This window comes from Columba livia, chromosome 14 (genome assembly GCF_036013475.1).
Source record: "Columba livia isolate bColLiv1 breed racing homer chromosome 14, bColLiv1.pat.W.v2, whole genome shotgun sequence".
In the NCBI taxonomy this organism is placed as follows: Eukaryota; Metazoa; Chordata; class Aves; order Columbiformes; family Columbidae; genus Columba; species Columba livia.
The window spans coordinates 6,640,281-6,662,323 of NC_088615.1; the positions used below are offsets into that span (position 1 = coordinate 6,640,281).

General features: G+C 42.5%; 2 long non-coding RNA genes across 4 annotated transcripts in view; one reads left to right on the forward strand and one right to left on the reverse strand.

The window, feature by feature from the left end:
- LOC110359598 (uncharacterized) overlaps nt 1–22,043 on the reverse strand; it is a 167,621-nt gene that overhangs the window by 54,638 nt on the left and 90,940 nt on the right. The gene's annotated exons all lie outside the window — the stretch shown is intronic.
- LOC110359599 (uncharacterized) lies at nt 9,591–21,490 on the forward strand. The gene is made up of 2 exons (XR_002414891.2): nt 9,591–10,005; nt 20,856–21,490. It is a non-coding gene; the product is annotated as an uncharacterized LOC110359599 (long non-coding RNA).

Below are 22,043 nucleotides of genomic sequence, written 5' to 3' on the forward strand. Positions count from 1 at the left end.
CTTTCTTCTCTCACAAGCTTCCTCCATTCCTTTTCTCCACCATGTTGACCTACAGAACCCAATGTCTTTGCATCAGTAAAGCTGTGAAGCTCTATTAATTGCTGCTGAATTAAGATGCATATCACACAAAGACCAAAAACCCCAAATAAACAACCCCAAAACAAAAAAAAAAAAACCACAACCAAACAAAACACCACCATCCCCAAGCTAAACAAAAAGACCCCGACCACAATTCACAATGAAGAGAAAAGGAAGATGTTTTACTGACAAAACTCTCACATCTGCATTTTGTGAGTTTATGGGTGGACTCCCTCTTATGTAACCTTATATCTCTTAAAAATTAGATATCTAGTCTCATTAGCCATCCACGCTTCTATACTCAGTTAACAGAGAAAGGGCAACTCAGGAGAGTGATTCACCATATGTTCTTTAGAAAGCTATTTTGAGATGGACTAAATCATTCTTTGGAGATTAGACAATTAATATAGACTAGATGTCCAACTTCTGCACAGCTGCAGGGTAAGATGTACTACTGTCATGTCAAAAGGAAGGATAGGTCCAACGACTAATAGATATCAGTGACAATTATTTGGTTTTAAAAGCTCTGGCAAGGAGCAGACCTGGGTAGAGAAAACTCTTGTTCAAGGTCACACAGAAGGTCACTAGAACTGTTTGTGTCTCCCAAGTGCACTCCAATGTTCTGAATAAAACATATTCATTTATCACGCAAGGAATAAGCTTTAGAAAATGACAGTCCAAATGCCACACACACACAAAAAAAGGAGCACATGCCTTACATTGGCATGTGTTTAACTGCAGTTTCATTTATGTGAGCAAAGGCACACTGGTTCCCCCAAGCTTCTGAGAGTTTTAAGAGTAAGAAAACACAATCCTGTGCTTTTTCAGTAGCTGCCTGTGTTAACAAAAACCCAAGGCACAGGATGATATCAATGATGGCATTACCTCCTGAAACCTAAAGTAAATACACTGCAGTCTAACTAGAACTGGAGCAAAAGCCGTAAGGAACAGAAGGACTTTGCACTGCACGAAATTAATGCTGGCTCTGGACTAAATGATGGGAAATACTTCAAAAAAATACAGCAGACAGCAGCTGAACACCATTCTGGGGGTGTTCAGTGATGTGGGACTTCCATATGTGAAGCCAGTAGTGACCAAAAGGTGGGAAAAAAGCAGCTTAATGTCTTCCACAGCCAATAGGACACCATAGGAAACATAAGGAACCTGAGGCACATTCCAATGACCTCTGGGAAAGGAAGGTCAGGAAACATTAGGAGTGACTATGTTATGAAAAACAAATAACCCTGACCATAGACTCACACATAAATTGCCAGCTGCAGCTGTGCTCAAGGCAGCAGTCAGTGTTGAAAAATGCCTCTTATAACATGAATGTAGAAAAGCCTGCATAGATCTGAAGGATGCTTTTTATCTGTATATCACCACTTTCTTTTGGACTTTCTTTTAGCTGAAGCCACTTTCTGAATCAGTGCTTCCCCTCCTCCTCCAAACACTTAATAAACACAAACCTCAGCTGCGCTTACTTGTTTCCTGTGTTTACCCAACAGATCATGGCAAAAAAGGGACAAGAGGAAGGAGTTTATAATGGGAAAATAATCAATACTGACATGCCATCACTGCCTGCAAGGCAATCATTAGCGGCTCAGGAGAGACCTCAGGGGCCTCTGTTTGCTCGGTGTGTGATTGCCTCCCGCAGAGACCTAAGCTGCTATGAAAGACTTCGGCAGGTGCCTGCTCCTCCTCCTCTCCTGCTCCAGCACAGGGAATTCAGTGTAAGTCAGGCAGCTAAATTACACCTCTGGGTTATTATCAGCAGTATTAATTACTGTGTTCTCCCTAATTATCCTCTCAACACACTCGGTTTACAGGAACAATGCAAGGTTGGCAAACATTGGCATTTAAAAATGATCGGGCCAGAGGCTCAACTGATATAAAACAGCTCAGCACATTTATAGAAAGGTCAGTTTGTGCTAGTGGTGGAGTTTACCCACTGTTTTATGAGGGTGTGGGAAGAGTTGCAGCTAGGCTAATGTGCCCTGGCCAGGTGGCATGAAAACAAAGAGTTTGAGGTCAGTTGTTCGCTGATCTAGATCGTGACCCTGTGCAAAGTGCTATTCCCTACCGCAATTCTTAAGTGACTTTCTGACCTACATTAAAATGAACGACATAATATCATCATCCAGAGTGAGAACATTTCTTTTGTCTCCTGTTCCATCCTGCATGAGCTGCAGGTACACTCGGGAAACCCGAGGAGAGTCTGACAGCTTTTGGCTGTCTATCCTGATCTTGAAATAACCAGACCTCAGTGGACTCACACTCAGATCACTGACATATGGAAAGTCACATTTACAACATAGGACAACTCAGTTGTGCATTTCCCTTCATTTGGTGGCCAAAGACATCACTCTCCCCGGGCTGGATTCCCACTTCTTGGATGCAACGTGCGTCTGGGGTACACAACTCAACTCACCAGATTCAATCCATCTCAAATGTGGTTGACAAGAACAACTGCTCAGTGGTCTGACAGCCTCCCGTTGGAGCCTCAACAGATTTGCTGGCTTGGGGGGTAGCAAACACATTCCATCAAAAAGTGCATATATCCCCATCATATAGACCTGTTCCTGAAAGAGCACTAACATTCAGGTAAAGTGTATTAAAAAGAAAAAAGAATAAAATTCTGTAATCTGGGGTACACCATCTTTCAGCATGATCCTTTATAGAGGTCCATGTCCCTCAAAAGATTTCTCATTTAGTAGCTTAGAAAATCATGCCTAACTGGTCTTCTGTCCTGAAGAAGACATGACATAAAATACAACAGTATTTGCAGAGATGGACTGACAATTTCCCTCAACTTTCTACCCAGAGCTGACTAAAGTTCAACTAAAAGTTCAACTTCTTGCCACCTATGGGATGTGAAATACTTTTTGCAAATATCACCAGACTCCTGTGCTCATCTACCTCCAGAGTTCAGAGTTTAAATGAAGCACTCAGAAAATACAGACCCGAGCAAGCAAGATATATTTGCCAGCACATAGAGAGAAGCAATAGAAATCCCATTTTAACAACCCTTCTCTAGCTCAGAGAGTGAAATCCAGTCTGGTGAAGGTCAATTTTAGCGCTCTGTATATCATTTAAGTCTCTTTTAGGCCTGTAGCTGTCACAGAAGCCACACACTTTTGGAACTGTTTATCCTGATAAAAGATCGCTCTGTTTTTCAATAATAAATAGTAGCTGGTGCATTTTTAACACATTCCCTACAACACAACCATAATCAGGGTGAGATGAATGACACCTTGCTCTAGGCACTCAATGAGTGGGCACCGAATAAGGAAAATCCCTCCATTTCTTGGAGAACAGGATGCCTGCAGATCCAAAGCACTGAAGGAGGAGCAGCAGAGATGTGCAAGTGGAGGGACAAACCCACAGGAGATGAGACAGTGCCTCAAACATCAAACTCACTCAGCCTTCTCCTGCGTATCTGGCTGTTTACTTCAGTTACCATTGCCAGCATGAGCTGGTGACACCAGAGCCAGATTTGTGCTCCTTTCTGGAAAACATCAAGGGCATTTCCTTCATTTTGATTACACTAATATAGCTCCAACCATGGTGTGGCTGGAGGTATGCAGCAGAAAACTGAGAACAGCCGTGTCCATAAGAGTGAGCCAGGGCACAACTAGGGTGGGCATATTATAATGTGAAAGAGGCCATCTCTGCATGAATTAATCAGTGACAAAACAAATCTGCCCAACAATGTGGAAAAAAAAGAAAGAAACTGAGGCATATATAAAACCCCTCTTTGACAGCCAGTAAACCTCCATCCTTGTAAAGCCTTTCCATGGCTAAGAGTTCTCTCTCAGAAAGTAGAACTGTCTTGTTTCACCAGCAGTTTTGCATCATCAAGGTGACCTCCATAATGCTGCAAGATGTTCAGGGTGTAAAATGTGATACGTACTTTGAGGTCTGATTCCTACCTGCACTGGGCCATTTTAGGTGGCTCCTCAGCCCATTTCAGTCAAAATTGATCTTTCCAGCAATCTTCAGATCAAACCCAGTGTAGATTGGAGCTCCCAAGACCTCCTTAGTTTGTTTTTTTGTCTAGAAGAGGGTGTGCAGGACAGTGTTTGTGGTGATTAATATCTTGGCATTATAGTAACTAGGTGCAGGAGGTCGAAAACCCTGCTGCTGTTAATATAAATGAGTCACCACTGCTATGTGTGCCAAACATGCTTCCAAATGAAGCTGCAGTTTGCCCTTGGTTATTTAGCTGGGCAAAGGCAAGTTTGCAAAACTTCTTTTTTTTCAGTGATTCAAGATATCGACATAGCAGAAATCTCTGTCTCGATCTGCTTACTAGCAAACATCAAACAAAGACGACTGTTGTGTGCTTGCATTTTATTAATAGTTTACAACTTGAATTTGTCTTCTCTTTTGTTCCTGCTGATCTCACAGAAAACTATAAAAATATATATAGATGTCTGCCAAATAGATTTCTTGGAGGAAAGCAGAAAAGTGTGAATAATGGGTTCTGAAATATGGATAATTAGCAGATCAAATAACCCCAAGGACTGGGGAATTTTTTCATCATCTGCAGATATTCACCATTCCTATTTCTCTAAATAAATTATGTGTACCCTCCAGGTACATTTTTTCTCCTAGTTCATGTAATAAAAATAGAGGTGTCTACTGTGGGGGTAGGGGAGGTTATTTAATTATTTTAATTTAATTTAATGCTTCTGACAGTGAGAAAATGACAGCTCTGGCTGCAGTTAGAAGCCATACAGGCAGGTGCTGTACAAACTTCCTGACCATAGCACCTCTGCCCTGACCTTTCCACTCCTTCAAAAGGCTGTTGTTCCATTGGGTTCAGTAATGCCCAGCTAAATACATTTGCAAATGTCAGCAGGATGGTCAGTGGGCAGCAGGCACACAGCAAAAATTGTGGACCCATTTCTCTCTGGATGCAAATGTCTGCAGCTCTCCCTCAGGCTTCCAAGTCATATTCCGGTGTTGTTTTGTTTTGTTTTTTCTGAATACTGCCTTACTTCTCATTTACTCGCTCCACTTCTCAGAATATCCATAACTAAGGAACATGCAAACCTCCAGCAACACAAAATCAAAGCAAATTTGCTTCTCGTCTGAAGCAGGACAAGGCTAGAACAAAGGGAAGGGTCCTTTCCTCCCCCAGACAGCAGTTCATCTGCCACTAGAGACACTCATCACCAGCCCACAGCTCATACGTGCTCCAAAACGGGTGTGTAGCTTTGCCCATACAATTTTGGAAATAAATGAAAAGGTAAAAGAGTGTCCCCCCCACTGAGGTGTTCAGCTGCCCATTTGTGGAAGCATGATCCCTAAAAAATGAACAGGGCTGTTGCAACTTAGGAGTTCGTATCAGCAGGTTTTTCATAGCAATTCTCTTAACAAAAACTAGAGGACTAAAACTCTATATTCTACTAAAATCACCAAAAAAACCCCAAACAAACAAACAAACCAAAAAAAAAAAAAAACCCCAAAAACTATAAATAAACCTGATAAAGTACTTCAAAGCTTGAGCTCTCAAATTTTTTAATTTTTTTTTTTCCTAATGAAACATTGTCATCTTAGAGGCAAAATAAAAGTCTTCCCTTAGAGACAGTAATTTAATATCAGGGACATCAATTAATTTCGTGTCCACATCAATGCTCTGTTTTATTTAAACTCCCATCCTGCAGCCACTGGGGTGCTTGAGCATCTGCAAAGCCTGCAAGAGCCCTGGACTGCAGCCAAGGGGAAGCTTGGTGTAGGTGGCAGATGGCAGACTAATGTAGATATGACAGAACCAACTCTATGCTAGTTGGCTCGGGTGGCAGTAGTGGTTTACCAAGAGTAACATGCTGCTTAGCCCAGGAAAAGCAGGATAAATTACAATCATTCATACTTAGCTCAGGCAGTAGGATGACCATAGACTTTTGCTAGCAGTAATGAAATTAATAGCTATTACAAATAGGTTCTAAGTATTCAGATGTCCTAAACCTATCTATTCTTCATCTTTGTGGATGAAAATTTGCAACAGTGATTCACCAAGAACTCAGAATGGTGGCTATATGAGGCAGCCAGAGGGTTCCCAGAACTAGGAAGCCATATAGGTTTGCCACAGCTTCACTCCTACCACATTTTTGATGCCTTCCTGCTCCCACAGAGGACAGGGAGTGTGTATCTCAAGGTCTAGACATCCCAGGATACAAACTGACCTGCTCTGAGTCTTCCATAAAGGTACATCTGGTATCATAGCTCCTGTCCCAAGAGTCTCGGGCCCCGTCTTTGTTGTTTAGGGTAGAACTGTTTCCATCGCCAAGGTCCTGATCAAGCACACAACGCAAGCATGCTCTTGCCTTGAAGAGCTCAGAACCATCTTGACCTTCAGTGCCAGATGTGGAGTTGTCACCTGTCTCTGTTATTCATCAACAAAATATCAATAGTAGCAACCTCTTGACTATAGGTACTACTATTCTTGTGACAGAAGCTCACACTTATTGACAGACTCAGGAAGACAAATGCCATTCTCAGAGTTCTTTGTCATTAGAAAGCAAACTTAATTAGTTTAGTGCATAGATACACATGAAAAATACGACATCTGGAGAACTGAAACACCCACACACTCTTTGCAGAACCCTCCAGAAGTGCTGCAGCCCGCCATCCCTACAAACACACAGCACAAACCACAGTCATACACCCTAGCACCATGTGCTGTAGCATTTTTATGTTCTGTCAATAATTCTCCCCAGAAGCTCAGCAAGTCTGGCAAAGCCCAAGGCTATAGCCACTGGTTTTTATGAGCATAATAAAGCAGAGTTTATTTCCACACCACACACATAAACATTTCCAGGATCCTAGCCACGTACACAGGGCACCTGAGACACCAGCAGCTGTCTCCAGCTCCACTTGACCCCCTGATAAAGGAGGCACAGAAAATGCTATCCCAGCAGGCATTAATGCAGGTTAATTAAACCTAAACTGCTTGGCAGGGGCACCGTGAATTGAGAAGCGGTGCTTCTGCAGGCTGCCCAGTGCACCAATCCCACCGTGGCATCATCATTAACGGTTCTCACACAAGCCTCAGGGCTCATTTGCTTGACAAGAGCAAAGCCGTAATTTTACTGTTGAACACTTGCAAAAATGATGCCCTGAATGTTATCAAAAGTGACAGGCAAGTTATGTGAGCAGTTAACTGAAGGTTACTTTTTAAGGCCAAACCTCTGAATAGATCAGACGTCAATTAGTTCATGCATGGAATGAGGAGGGGAAAGAAGACAAAGAGGAGAAGGAGAAAGGAAGAAAACAGAAGAGGGGAAAAGAAATAGCAGTAAAGAGATGGACTTAATTGGTTTCCCTTAATCAGTGTTCTCAGGGAAAGAAGGGGGAAGACTTAAAGCATGGCAACTGCCTGCATTCACCAGGGAGCTCTGACCATGCCAGGATGGTTGGCAGCCGCTGCAGTTTAGGCAATGCAGCTGGGACAGCAGGAAGAAGCTGAGGTTTCAGCAAACGCAGGAGAAGCACCCTTCAGACTGTACCTCCCACAAGGTTTTGGGGGCTTTTGATTTCCTCTGTGTTCCTCAAGTGTCAACCTAATGAGAAAATTTTCAAGGTTCAACTTCATTTACATTATGGACACGTGAATAGGAACAAAATCATCTACAGAGTGAATGTACCTAGGCACCCTCCAATTCAAGTTTTTTTAGAAAAACAAAACAAAAACAGTGTCTTTGAGACTCAGGAAAATGCTTAAAGAAAAATTTTCAGTTTTGACAAAATTTCTGCAGTAAAAAAAATTAGTGATGTTAAACACTCCATTTAATTCACACAAAATAAAAAAGGGTTTCTCACCTTAAAATGACTTGCCTTTTGAAAACTGTAGTTATACTATGCTACAAAAGTGAAAGCTGAAAAAAGACAGAACGTGACGCTGCAGTCAAAATGAAGCCTTTGTTTAAAAATGTTTTTGTTTGCTCTTATCCAAAAGCAATGTGGAATCAAAACTTCTATTCTGAAGCACAAAATGCAGATAGAGTCATCCCCCCACTGAAACATCCTATCCATCCTGCTTTACCCAATGGCAAATGCGAGGAAAACCAAGAAAATTGAACTCGCAACCTGCAAGCTGCCTCATGACTGAGAGCTCGGCGAAGTCTGCCTGGCTCAGAAAAAAATCACGTCCCCATCACCTGCAGGGTGGGAAACCAGAGAAGTCTTGTCCCTGCCCTGTGTGGGATACCAAAGGGTTTAGCTGCTACGAACAGTTACTGCTCTACCTGTTAGATGGATAGACTTCTCTGTTGGCCTTCTCTAAGATGGTGTAGCACAAGCCAAATGATTCTCTGCATTTTATGGAGAATAAGATTGATGGCAGGGTGAGGAATAGGATTGCTGAGAACTGAGACCTGGAAGAATTAAGCTTGCAAGCAACAAACTAAATTCAGAGGTGTAACTAGAGGTTTTCTTGCAGTTAGCACAAATGGCCTTAGAAACAGTTTGGGTCACCATTTTATAAATGCTTTTTTTTATGATTAACAGTATCTCTGTGTCCCTCCAAGAACAGCTGCCAACAGCACAGGACACTTGGTCTCAGCTAAGCTTTCATGGGGAGGTGACAGACACTCGCCGCTGCCTTGCAGTACCCCCAGAGACCCCATCCCCGAGCCCCAGCTCCCACAGCCCTGTGCTGGGCACAGCCTGAGCCACCCCTGCCAGGCTGCACCGTGCTGGGGGAGGCTCCAAGACAGCTTGCTGGCAGTGAGATTGAAGCACACCATTATTTATGTCCAGATAAGTTCAATTCTGGACCTGTCAACCTTGACAGGACCATAAATACATGCAGGACTGGACTCTCTCGGTTTGGGATGGGAACTTATTTGTCTAAATTCCCACTCTCTCCATCCTCCCTCTTCACCCCACTCCCCACCTTTTCTGATCTTTATCCTCCCAAGAAAGGTCAGAGTTTCACCCTGCTGTTTTGCTCCTGGAGCGCACCTTATCTTAGATGGTATAATCAGGTTTGGTGCAGGCAAGGACTAAACCTTACAGAGAGCTCCCGTTGGTTTTCTGATCACATCCCGGACTGGTTGTCAGGCTCCAAAGGCAACGGGATTTATTGCACTAAAACACAGCAGCAGCAGCAGCTGCCCTTGAGGAGCCTATGGAGCTTCATGCAGAGGAATAAAAAATTTCAGGGCTGCTTGGAGATATGAAATATTTCTTAATTACTTTCTGTGCTAGCACAGCTTGAGAATTTTGCTGCTGTTGTTGTTCTTGGGGTTTGTTTGGTAGTCTGGGGGGTTAATTTTTAAGATTGTAACTGGTAGCAAAGCAGTATTAGTACCAGCTTCTTTGCTGCATCTCATAAAGGATCAGATGTGGCTTTGCTCAGGGACTGGCTGCTCATAGAATATGCTGGCACAGAGAAGGTGCCAGCCTCTCTCAGCAGGGGATCATTTACCTCATGCTGAAAGACATTAAAATCTCCCCTCCCCGAGACATTTACTCATAATGGCTTTGCAGAGAGGAGCATCATTGTAATGCTTGCTTAAGAGAAGCCTGGACAGGCTCCTTCTGCTGATTCTCTTCTAGCACTGCCAGATCACGCATTTCACTCCTGCCCTGCTGCTCAGGAACGTTTGTCTCTTGGTCTGTGATTCCTAAGGCACAATTTTCCCAGTCACCCTTAAAACTGAAGCCTTGCTCCTCTCCTCTCCTCTCCTCTCCTCTTCCTCCTGCTCTATTTCTACCCTAGACTTGACCTTAGAACAGTCAGACTCCAAAACATAGAAGTGGCACAAGCAGGATTTGCTTCCTTGTTACCAGACCTGCTCAGATCTTCGTTCCTAAAAATGACACATTTTCTTCCAGCATACCAGCTTGGGGAGGACAGCAGGGTGGGCAGCTGGACGGAAAAGAGAATGACAGTTTTGCCAGGACAGCCCAATGACGATGGTAGGTCATGTTTTTTAATCTTTTCTAGGTTAAACACAGGCAGTTGTGTCTTGTTATATTACATTATATAATATGATTTGCTGATATAGTTAGATAGGTTGGATCCAAGAACATGGTGAGTCATGTAGGAAATTGGAAGCCTCCTTGTCTCCAGTGTAGTGTTTCTGGAAGCTAGAGTGAATAAAATTGATTGTATTTATTTAGTTATTTTTGCTGTTTAGTAAATAACTATTCATTTCATTATTTTTAAAGCCTGAAAGAGAAACCTCCCCAGATTTATGAGGGGAACAGAGCTACAGGCTTGCGTGTGCAACAGATTCTCTAAAATAAAATATTTGTAGGAAATGTCCCCAAAAAGGAACAAGAGGAGGAGGGAATGTCACCAAAGGTGGATGTCAGGGCTACTGGGTCTCAGGCCCTGGCTCCAGCACTGAGTTCAGAGAAAGGCAGTTTTTCCTGGCTGCCGAGGATTTCCTTGCTCTGGGAACTGAATGCTTTTGACAAAAAGCCTGAGCTTTTCTGAAATCCTCCCCTCCAACATCTAACCATCTCAGTTTGCCCACACATAAAGTTTCACTTCACAGTAACATTGTAAATCTTAATTAAGATCTGTAAACTGTAGATAAAAAGGATTATATGAGTACACAAGTATCAGTATCTGGTATAGCCCCTGAGAAGCACACACTTTCATGCTGTACCATGCACAGTGGCATTGAGAAATGTATGAATGTCACAGCATTATTGATTTGGTAGCTACTAAAAAGCAGGATCCCTGGCAATAAAAGCATGATAATGAGAGGTAGCCAGGGTAGCACAATTTCTGCAAACAGCATTTGCATTCACTGGGACTAGAGCATAAGCTGTATTTATCAATAGAGAGATGAGGGCTGGTTTGAATGCAAAGGATTAACCAAGTTCATTTTGCAGAAAATGTGGTGTCTGTGGTTTACCTTTTTGCAGTAGTGCAAGGTAACAAAGAGCAACTTGCCCAGAAGTCAACACTGCCAAACAAAAGGTATCAGAAGAGACTATAACTGCTACTTTTTGGGGAGGATTAATTTTTATGTTAGGTGAAGCCCTCAAATTTTCAATAGCTAAAATACCAAAACCTTAGTCTATTTATACTCAGGATGTGCAGGAGCATGACTTCATTACAAGGTGAAGGAAAAGCAGAATGTGAATTGCCCTAATGAGTAGTTACTATTTAATGAAAGAGAAGATAAAGTATCACTTTATGAAAGCTCAAAGTGTTGGGGATTTCTCTTGAGAGGGTGATATAATGTAATTAAGGTCAAATGCAGTGATGAACAGAGCTACCTCAATGATGTATGTTGCCTGATTCTGCCCCCCCACCCCACATCCCCCTGCTGGTCTCTGTAAATGAGGACAGAGCTCTAACAAGCTGCCTTCTATGATTTACCATAGCAGAGTGTTTCCAAAAGCAGAAAGAAGGACAGTTAGTAAACACCATTCGGTTTCCTGCAGAGAGAAAGGGGAAAGATGCTGCTGAGCTTTAACAGAGGGTATGTGAAACAAAAGGCTGCTTTGCTACTGCAGGTCATTAGCATAGGTACAACCATAAATTCTGTTGTTCCCTACTGCTGCCGCTGCGGTACAGGTCTCACTTGTAGAGCAGAAATCCTGCTGAAACCATCTTTTGAGCTCATGGTATTTTGGACAAAAGGCACCCACGCAATGCAGTGAAGACCCTTTGAAGCCTCGCTTTCCACCTTTGCACTTGGTGACCCATGGACTGGAGCTGCATCCTCCAACTTCTCCTGCCTAAGGTCCCACATGCATTCAGTGCCCAAGCTCTAATGGAGATGAGGCAGTTTGCTCTGACATTTCATAGCTTAGAAACTCTATTTTGTCTTGTTTTTGTTGTTTTGTTTTTTTTTTTTGTGCTTTTTTTCCCCTTTCTCTCATTAAATGAGTGGTTCTCTCTTCATTTGTCTCTTTTCTGCATTAGTTACTTCCATGGCTCCCATAAATGTTCCGCATGGCAGGAAATAAAGGAAAACTTTTTACCTCCCAAGGATCCTGAATAAGTGGTTAATTAAACAGTAACTGTTACTCTTCCCCAGGTAATGCTGTACAGGCAGAGAACTTTCCTGTTGTAAAGCAAAAGAAAAGCAGAGAGCAAATTCCTGCAATGTTTCTTGGAAAAGCTTTAAAATCCTGCTGGCAGGAAGTTTATAGTCCTCTGCAGAGATCCCAGCTGGGTGGTTTTGTCCTGTCTCTCAGAAACAAATACCATGTAAATTTTCTTAAATTACTTAGTAACTGAGAAAGATATGCTTGGCAAATACTCTATCACTACATAACACAGTAATTACATATTCTTCATCCAGGTACTAATTATATTGCCTCTTGATTACTCAGTGATTACACTTTGAAGTGATTACCATGACATCTATGCACTCTGAGTGATAAAGTAGTGATGATCCTGTATCCGTTATAGAGGGAACTGGCTTCCCTATAAACACCTTTCCCCCACACTTTATATCAAAAACAGATCTGGAGAACTCCCAAGGAGTAGTTTTGTGAGAAAGGACATATGTCCCTCCTGCTGGCGTGTTGGTGAACTGCAGATCTTCCTCCATTGATCGGCACTTGAAGACCTCTGAAAGCAAGGCACGCATTCACTGTTAAAGGGAGCCAAAAGTCATCAGGCCAAAAAGCATGGTGAGGAGTCTTTGAAGACTAAAAAGAGGTAATATGGTGTTTCCAGGGCAGCAGCAGAGGAAGGCAGCTAACAAGCATTCACTGTATAGAAGCACTAGGAGTGACAAACAAGCACTGACCCACATGGGCAAGTCCAGCCCTGTAGACACATTGCAGCTCTACTACAGAAGCAGTCAAGCCCCATCACTGCAGCTTTACGGATTCGAAACCAGAAGAATTTGCACCATGTGTCTAAGCCTGACATGCTCCTCAGGGTGACTGATGGCATCAACTCATTTGGTGTGTACCTGAACATCATATAACCACAGTGCAGATGAACCCCTTAACACAAGAACCCAAGGCTTGAAATGTTCACACTTGCAAAGGCGCTACTTGTTTTCACCCCAGGATTCAAGTAACCAAATCATATTGTTAGTAAGCATTCAGCAAGTAATTTTTTCAAATGTGGTATTTGGTTGCACTACCAAACAAATTGAAAGGGAAAAGGTATGAAAGGATTTTTTAAAAATAAAGACTACTGCCACCTACAGCTCTTTCTTGCCTTTCCCATCACCTCCTGTAGCTCATTTCTGATCATATACGTCATTCTAATTCTCCCTGCATCCCAGAAAGATGACCCATTTTAATTGTGGCAAGCATTGGAGATTAACTTCTGCCAACCTTTTCAGATCAGTCCTGAAAGCTCAGAAGCAACCTCGGCAGCATTTTAAGAGCTCAGAGTTCTGGCCCTGTCCCTTAATAATGCTTAAGCGGATGCTAATAGGTTAACATGTTAAATATTGCCTCTTTTTTACCTGAACCAAATGAGAAATATTTCAATTACTGTATTCCCATGGAAGATCCCTACCCACTCCAGTTATTACAAGGCAGTCTGCAATCATCACGTATCTGCCTGCTCTAAGCTGAAATCACAGCTTTTCTGAACTTCTGTTTTGTGACTGCACTGTGCCTGATCCAGGACAGGGGATCCTCTGGGAGACTACAATGCAAATAATAAATTAAGCCTCCAAGCTTTTCCCTGCCCCATGATAGAACAGCGCTCGACTTCCAGCCCATGCCATGATCTGAGCTCCTGTTTTTCCCACGTTAAGCACTGGTCTTACCTGCAGCTTTTTGATATAGATGGGAATTTTCCACCTATTTCGGTGTATACAGGGCCCAGCCCCTAGAGTAATTTCCAGCTAAATAAAGTACTCAGGGAAATCACCATGAGTGTTTATTAATAAATCTTATTATGAGTTTATTGCATACTTTGGAGGGAGAGGGAAGGAAGAGGAAAAAACACATGTTATCTGAAAAAAAAAATTCTCTTTCCCACTAAAAGTACCTTCCCTCAATACCATAATAATTGTCATTGAAAACTGGTCAAGTGTGTGCTTCTGTGGAGTAAAACTATTTGCTACTCTGCAGAAGACACCTGCTATTTGGCTTTTATTTCTGCACCTGACCACACCTTTAGCCATTTGGCATCACCATGCCTGTAGGACAGGGCTCCAGGTAGACAAGATGCTGCTCTGTCCAGCTGCAATCAGCCCCACATCTTGGAGGTTTGATTCCTTCTTCCTTTACACCAGTGGAAGCAAATACTCTGCCTGGGTGATGATGATGCTATGATACCACAGTGAAGGAAGATAACCTAGGTTCTACTAGAAGCTGTGGAGATAGGTAATCAGGTCAGTTCAGCCCTCCCTGACTTTTCTTGCTCAAATGGTGGCATCTTGTTTCTACACCTTCTCCATGTGTGTCTGCTTCTGTGGTTTAAGTGAGACCATTCCTTACTAAACAAATGAAGTAGCCAAAGGCAAGATACAATCTGGAATTTACAGAGGAAGTTCTCCATTATGGACTTTAAAAGGAAACAATTTTCACCCAGGAGAGTTTCAGGTTGGTATTCCCTTTAAGAGAGAAAAAATGAAGCAAAGCAATCCCATCAGTAGAGACACACAGACGTATTGCCTCACAAGGGCATTCTCCTCCTGCCTTGTTGGTCACATCAAATATATTAGATTCTGACCTTCCTCTTTGGCAAGGCCTGGAGAGACTTGACTGGCTGAATCTGAGCAGTAGCTTCCTCCTGCCCCAAACTGTGCTGCGAGCAATGGCGAATACTGACGTCTTCTCCTGCACTTGGGCTGACCTCAGCCAACACTCATCCTTGCTGGGAAGCTTCATCACTTGTGGCAACGATCAGAGCTGAAGGCAAACTGTATTTTAACCTATTGTGATGTTCTCACTGAGATCTTCCTACTCTCATGTCATAATCTTCCAGTAAAAAGAATTCCAGACTTAACCTTAAAAAATTTCCTCTTTGTGTATCTATTAGCAAGAAAGTGGCACTGCTAAAGTTGCTTGCCACATGGCAGGTGTAATCGCTGTTTGGGTTCTGTCAAACCTGAAAGTCCCTCGTCATCTCCTCTTTAGCAAGGAAAAGAACAGGAAGGATCCAGCCTGTGCCTCTGCTAAATGGATGGCAAGAGGCTCCGTGCCTGGAACATGCAGTTTCACCCTTTGTGTCAAATGCATTCAGCCCTATTAACATTTTATCTGCGTGCCAGAGCAAGAGCAGGAGACTTGGCAACCAGTCAAGAATAATCTTTCCTGGCATGTGTCGCCCTGCTGCTGCAACAGCTCTGATGATCTTAGAGACAATTGATTGGCAGCAGGGAGATCGAAGATGGAGATGTGGAAGACAGGGTAGGGAGGAAGGAGCAGGCAGACCCAGGAATGAGAGCACGGCATTAAGAAATGAACATGTGTATGAGTACGGGTCTAAATTGGTCAATGTCAGATGATCCTGAAGTTGTTTCCTTCAGCCACTGACTTAGTAAAAGGCTGCCTGCTATTCCCCTTGTGGCTCAGGTCTCTGAGAATGGAAGGTATTAATGCTTATCTGAATGAGAGGTCAGATCATTGGCCAGTTGTCACACAGCATTGTGAAAGCTTTTCCCAGCAAAATATCCCCCCCACCCACAAGAACCTCCTAAGCACCTTAGCTCAGGAGAAATCAAAACCAAAAAGTCTAGATGAGAGAGTGCAGATGCCATGGGTCAGTGCTGATGACATGCTTTATCTTGGGCAAACTCAGTGACGAAGCAAGGGATTGCTTGCACTTCATAAAGGGATTTAGCATCACTTGGTGAAAGGAATCTGATGGAAAAATATGCCCCATCTTATTTATCTTAGTCTCAGGAAATTATTTGGTACCTCAGAGTCAGCATAACAGAAAGTACAGGTGACCAGATTTAAGAAGCTCTGGGTAAGCATCAAGAATGAAATCAGGTTCCCCTTCACTAGCTGAGGAATAAAGATTCAGTTTCTCCATGGGCTGGAAGAACAGGTTAAACATAACACATACGCATACATGCAGACTTCTCTAGGACTCATCTTCAGAGACTTGATCTGAGGCCTGTTACATAGCCAAACATGAAATCAAACCAGAAAATATACCATGAAAATTCTCTAGATACATTCAAATACCCTAGCACTGGACCAGGTGTGATTACTTAGTATAATTTCTATTCACATTAATTAATTAGAACACCTAGAGTTTCAAAAAATAGCTCTGCAGTTGCACTGTTTGAATAGCTTACAGTATTACCAACTAAGGCAAAATGGAGGTATGAAGAAGTTAGTGATTAAAAGCTATATTTTAATAAGATAGCAGCCCAAATTTTACAGAATTCATTACGGATGGTGGTGAAGAAGACCCAAATTAGAGGAGCAAAAACACACTATGGAGCCAGAATGAGGTGAGCCATCAGTGTCATGCATGCAGACTGTCAGCCAGAACAGCCGGGGTGTCAGGTTGAGGGACAGCAGCAGTATGATGACAGGAGGGTCAATACTTGCCACCTGCCATGTGACTCCCTGAATTCATTAGTGTAATAAGCATCACACCAGGAATTTGCAATAGATGTCAAAATGGAGGAGGAGAAGAAAAACAAAAGGGAGCTTGGGAAAGCATCCTAACGAGGAAAAAGAGAGAAGTCCATACAACAAGGACAGCTAGAAGTCAAAGCGCACATGGCCCACCACAACATTTTCCTACTGGAAGTAAGCTTTCTCATCTTGCCTGGTTTCCTAAGGAAACAACAGTTATGCAGTCATGCTCCATGGGTATGTCTGTCCACCCTACCTGTTTCAACCTAATTCCACACAGTGACACATTCTCAAAAATGTGGACATCCAAGTGTTTTCCAAAACAGGAAGACACGGATGTTCTGGGAGCAACTGGATTGCAGTGGGACAACGAGCATGCGGCCTCAGAGATTCCTTATTAGTCTTCAGACAAGCCACACAAGATGTTGGACTCTTGTGTTTGGTTGCTTGCGGAGCAATAGCTTTCCTTTACTACGATTTCTATGAAGTTGTGCTGCATCCCTGTGGCCTCACGCAGGAGATAAGAGATTTAGCTAATTTGCACCTTGGGAATCCTCAACAAATGAGGAGTCACAGCATGCTGCTGCCAGAGGTCTTACTAAAGCCGTGGAAGTGTCAACATATGAAACTGAGGAAATTACCAGGTTCTCCCAAGTGAATTTTTCCTGGTGAATTAATAATGTTCTAACATAATGGCAACAGAAAATGTCTATCATTAATTTATTTTTCTCGCTGATTTATTAAAAACAAAGAAACACACGCATGGCACAACACTAGGGTCAACTCTCAAATCCTTTCTTTTTATGAATCAGCTTTCGTCTGTGTTAACTTATTTTCCTTGTCAGTTCTTCAAGATGCAACTCTGTCCCATTCAACGATTTCCCTGCCTAGGGTTACTTGTGGAGAAGGTGTAAAATAACAGTAAAAGACAAAAAGTTCCACAAAGGAGGAAGATGACAAGGAGTTGAATTCAGTTGACTTGAAGATTTTTTTCATACCCCACTAGTGCATAATAAATCTGCATCTTTGCATTGCAACTGTAGGCTCATAGAGATCCAGTTCAGTGTTTCCCTTTTGTTCCCACTGATGATAATATGACTAATTGTAGTCTTCCTGCCCACTGAAAATTGAATGAAGAAGGAAATCTGCATACTGACTGAACATGCTGCCAGGGAGAATAATAAATGAAAAATCAAAGGCCTGGCTCCCAGTTGACTGCATGCAAAAGAATCAGTTTCAATGAGAATTCACACCTTCAGTCACCACTGGAATTCTGCCGTTGATGGCATTTTTCTGGTGAAAATGATACAAGCATTTGATCTTCCTCGTAAGAATATCTGTGATGATCAAGAGCATACAAAATTGCACCCCTTCTTGAAGCACCCAGGCACTGAGATCAGGAAGAACCCAGCTTTGGAGGTGTGAATTCCACATGCAGCATCCCTTGATATGATCCTGATTTATGTGATGACTTCCCAAAAAACAAAATAAAACAACAAACAAACAAACAACAAAAAAAACCCACACAAAACAAACAAACAAAACATACAATTATCTAGATTGGGATTATTTGTTTACGCAGCCCTGTCACATTTGGAATGAAACTGGAGCCCCTACTCTGCTCAGTTTCCCTTGCACAGCTGACATAGAGGTTTCCCGTCTAAACAGATAGAGCATGCGCCTGTCACACCAGCTCTCTCTGGAAGTGAAAGGGCATTATCCAGGCATGAATTGCTTGAATCAGGGCAGTGTCTGTCCCAGAAGCCTCCTCAGCTCTGAGCCAGTGTGCACTGCTGCTGTCGGTCACGATGGCAGAAGCTGCGACAGTTTTACAAGTAGATTTGGAAGCACGATTCCCTGCAGTCGGTCACATGGACATACTGGAGATGTATCATGCCAGACCATGGCAGTCTGACAGTAGTCTGGTGTCTGCCTGGTCTTTCAGAGAAAAGCAGAATAAAGCAATACCACAGCTCAGGTGCAGATTTCGCAATAAAATAGCACGAATGATGCTTGTAGCCCATTGCCACCTCATAAAAGCAACACAACTGAATGCTGGTACTGTTTTTCCCATCTAGTCTGATTTCTGGAGTGTGTAACTGATAGTTTTTGTCAGAATGGCACATGTATAAGCGTTGCAAAAGCCCTCTGGAGCCGTCTTCCTAATATAATGATCTACTGACTGTCACAGGATAGTTCGGAAGTGAGCAGGACACCCTCCGCTTTGCAAGTCTTTAAGATTTCCCCAGAAGTACCACTTCAGCAGAGGTACTGATTCTCCCTAATTCTGAAGAGTTAGGGCCAAAGCAGGGAGGTGACTGGAGGTAAAGTTCCAAATAGAACAAAATACTTTTTTTAAAGACATCTTGAGTGGGAAAAGTGTTATACGGTCATACTTGGGTCACCTTTACTCTCTTTTCATCCCTCTGTCCAATGTCATGCTGAACAGAGCAGCCATCAGGTTGTTGTGATTTGTGTTGCTCAAAAACAGGTTTTTGTGATTTTGGCATTCAGATTTATTGGACTGCAGACTGGCCTGGACTTTCCCTTCCAGCTTTCTGCTCATTTATGCTTGAAGACATCTATTTAACTCTTTAGATCAGCTGTGTTTCCTCCTTGCATCGCTGGAGCAGTGCCAAGAGGATGGAGCTGAGGCTGCAGTCTGACCTTACATATTAAGTACAAGTCACAAGAGTCAGTAAACCATTTGTTTCTACAGGGGGTCCCTGTACCTGCCAGAGAGGAGCAATTAAATGAGCAAGTGCCCAGAGAACTACAGATGGAGAGGAAACTGGATATATTTGGAGGTGTTGGAGTAGTCTTCTTCACAAGTTATCTGACGGTTACATTCCTCATTAGCTTTACTTCCCTCCCATCAGCCCTACAAAGTGAAGCAAAAGGGGGAAAAGTGGGGCCAGACCAAGACTGAAGCACAAGATTCCCAGGAGGGAGGAGGTGCTGATCCCGCACAAAACTGCCTGTGCTCAGGAGGACAACTTCACCTTGGAGGCTGAGCTCTTGTGTCCACTGACTGACATTGCCTATCCCATCCCCTTGGGTGTTTGCTGCCCGTGGGCACGCTTGCAGCCCATTACTAATTTGGACTTGTCTCTCCAGTTCACTCATTCGCCATGGGGAAAGATTAAAAAATGGAAGAAAAACAAACCTAGAAAGGAATACTTTTTTTTGCTTGGTGCTAGACAGAGCTTAAGCAGGATTGGGACATCCTCTGAACATATGTCTTCCTGGAACATAAAGAATCACCTGTTTTCTTTCCATGTACAAACATGGGTGGGGAGAGGGGGACCACATTTTCTAATAGCTAAGAGCATTCCTTTGGCCTTAAGCCCAGCACCAGGTCTATAGTTAGGGTCAGAAAAATGGCCAGCATTGGTAGCCCTCTGTGGAAGACAAGTTTCTATCCACCTGAGAAGAAGGCACCTACCTGGGTCTCTTCCGTCATACTCCTTTCCCCACCTGAGGGCCTACTGTCTCCCCCACCATGACAAATTTTGAGCAGCCTGTTGTGACAAGATAATGCTGAGTGCTGTGTGCCCAGTGCCAGCCTGCCTGGCAATGCTTTGGGTCAGGGCTTACCTGTGACTGATTCTGGTGCCTGCTCCTGCCTCATCTAACATTTCATCTAACCATGGAAATGATGATACAAACTCTCCTTTCTTGAAAATAGATGGGATAAAAAAAAAACAACTAAACAAACAAACAAACAAACACCAAGCAAGAACAAAACACCAAACCAAAACAAAGACAATAGCTACAAAACCTGCTCGTGAAACTAACCCCTCTGAAGATGGAAGCTATCATTTCATTTCTGATGTTTCCTGGCAAACTCAGGGAATGATTTTTAATGAGTAGAAAAAAGATTACTTATTTCTCTGCTGTTGAAATATTTTACTTCACTCCTCACCCCCTCAAAAATACCATTTATGATTTTGTGGTACATTTCAATTCAACATCATATATATATTTGTTTTTATTTTGGAACCAGAAGATGGGAGTGTTATTAAAAATAAAATTTGGATTAAGTAATCTAAAACAAAATGTAGATTTTCTTTTTGGGTGAAATAAAGTGTTTCAGGTAGACCCAACTGAGTGTTTATGAGGGGGTTTCATGATCACCTCCAAAAAAAATCTGTTTTTATTTTTCTTATTCAAAACAAAAAAATCTCCTTCAACCTGTTAGATTAACTCATTAAATATTTTCTCATTAAATATTTTCCTAAACTCATTAAATATTTTCCTAATAATTTCTCTCCTCACTTTCACAGAACACAATGATTACTTGGAAGAGGCACAAATTTGTTGCACACCAGCCTGGAGAACAAGAAAAGCTCCGAAACAGTGATGGGGAAACAAGCTTGCAGGAAGACTTTCTGAGCCTGTACCACCACAGGCTGGTGGGAGAATAGTGAACATTCAATGAAAAACAAAACAAAGGCAAAAAGGTGTGCAAATGTTTTAAAAATTAAAAATGTTTTTTTCAGCTATATGCTTGGACCCAAGGGGATTTTCAAAGAAGAAATGCATCTGAATGGGACGTTCAGAACTCCCCCATGAGAGCAATTCCGTGTTGTGGAACATTTTTTTTAATGCTTTTGCCAGAACGCTTATTTGTGTGTGACCTGTACACAAAGCAGTAAAACTTTTACACCACCTTTCATTGTGTGTTTTATCCCAAGAGAGGAATGGCTAGGAAAGCTTAAATTGTTAGGTGTATCTGCCAACACTTCTAATAAAATAATTCCCATCATCATGACCATTCATCATCACAGTTCCATTAGTCCGAGCCAGTTATAATAAACTAATCTGGAGAATGATTTCCAGGCACCTGCAGCTAAAGAGAAAATCTTTTCTTATCTTTTTTTTTTTTTTTTTTTTTTCCTGTAAAGGATAGACAGACAAACCTATATCCACCCTGGTGACTGGGATATTCCTTCCTATTTTTCTGGCAATACAGCAGTTCAAAGCAGGTCTCATCAGAAGCTGGTAAACAGCTACTGTATTTGGGATCTAATTGCTTCCGTGCCTTGTGCCGACAGAAACTCTTGCACTGATCTAGTCATGATGGAAATCAGTCTTTTTCAGGGCTTCTTCCCTACCAGTGCACATACTTGGAACCTTACCCTAAGCTCAGTGTACAGACATAAAGGAGAATCTCTATGCAGGGTGGTCACACTGGTGTCAATGCCCTCCAGGAGGGCACTACTTGCTTGTTCTCCAGGTTTGGCTGAGTGACTGGATTATTTTTTTTTGGGTCAGCCTTGAAGTTACCATCACAAGCCTTCATAACCAGGCAGTTCTCCATCCAGGAGGGAAGAAATGATTTTTACTCAAACAAATTTGGGCTGCATCTGCACCAAGAGAAAAGGCATTGGTAATGGAACATGGAACCTAACAGGCAACCAGTCGCTCCCTCTGTTTCTGTCCCTGGAGATGGCACAAAGTCATCTTGGCAG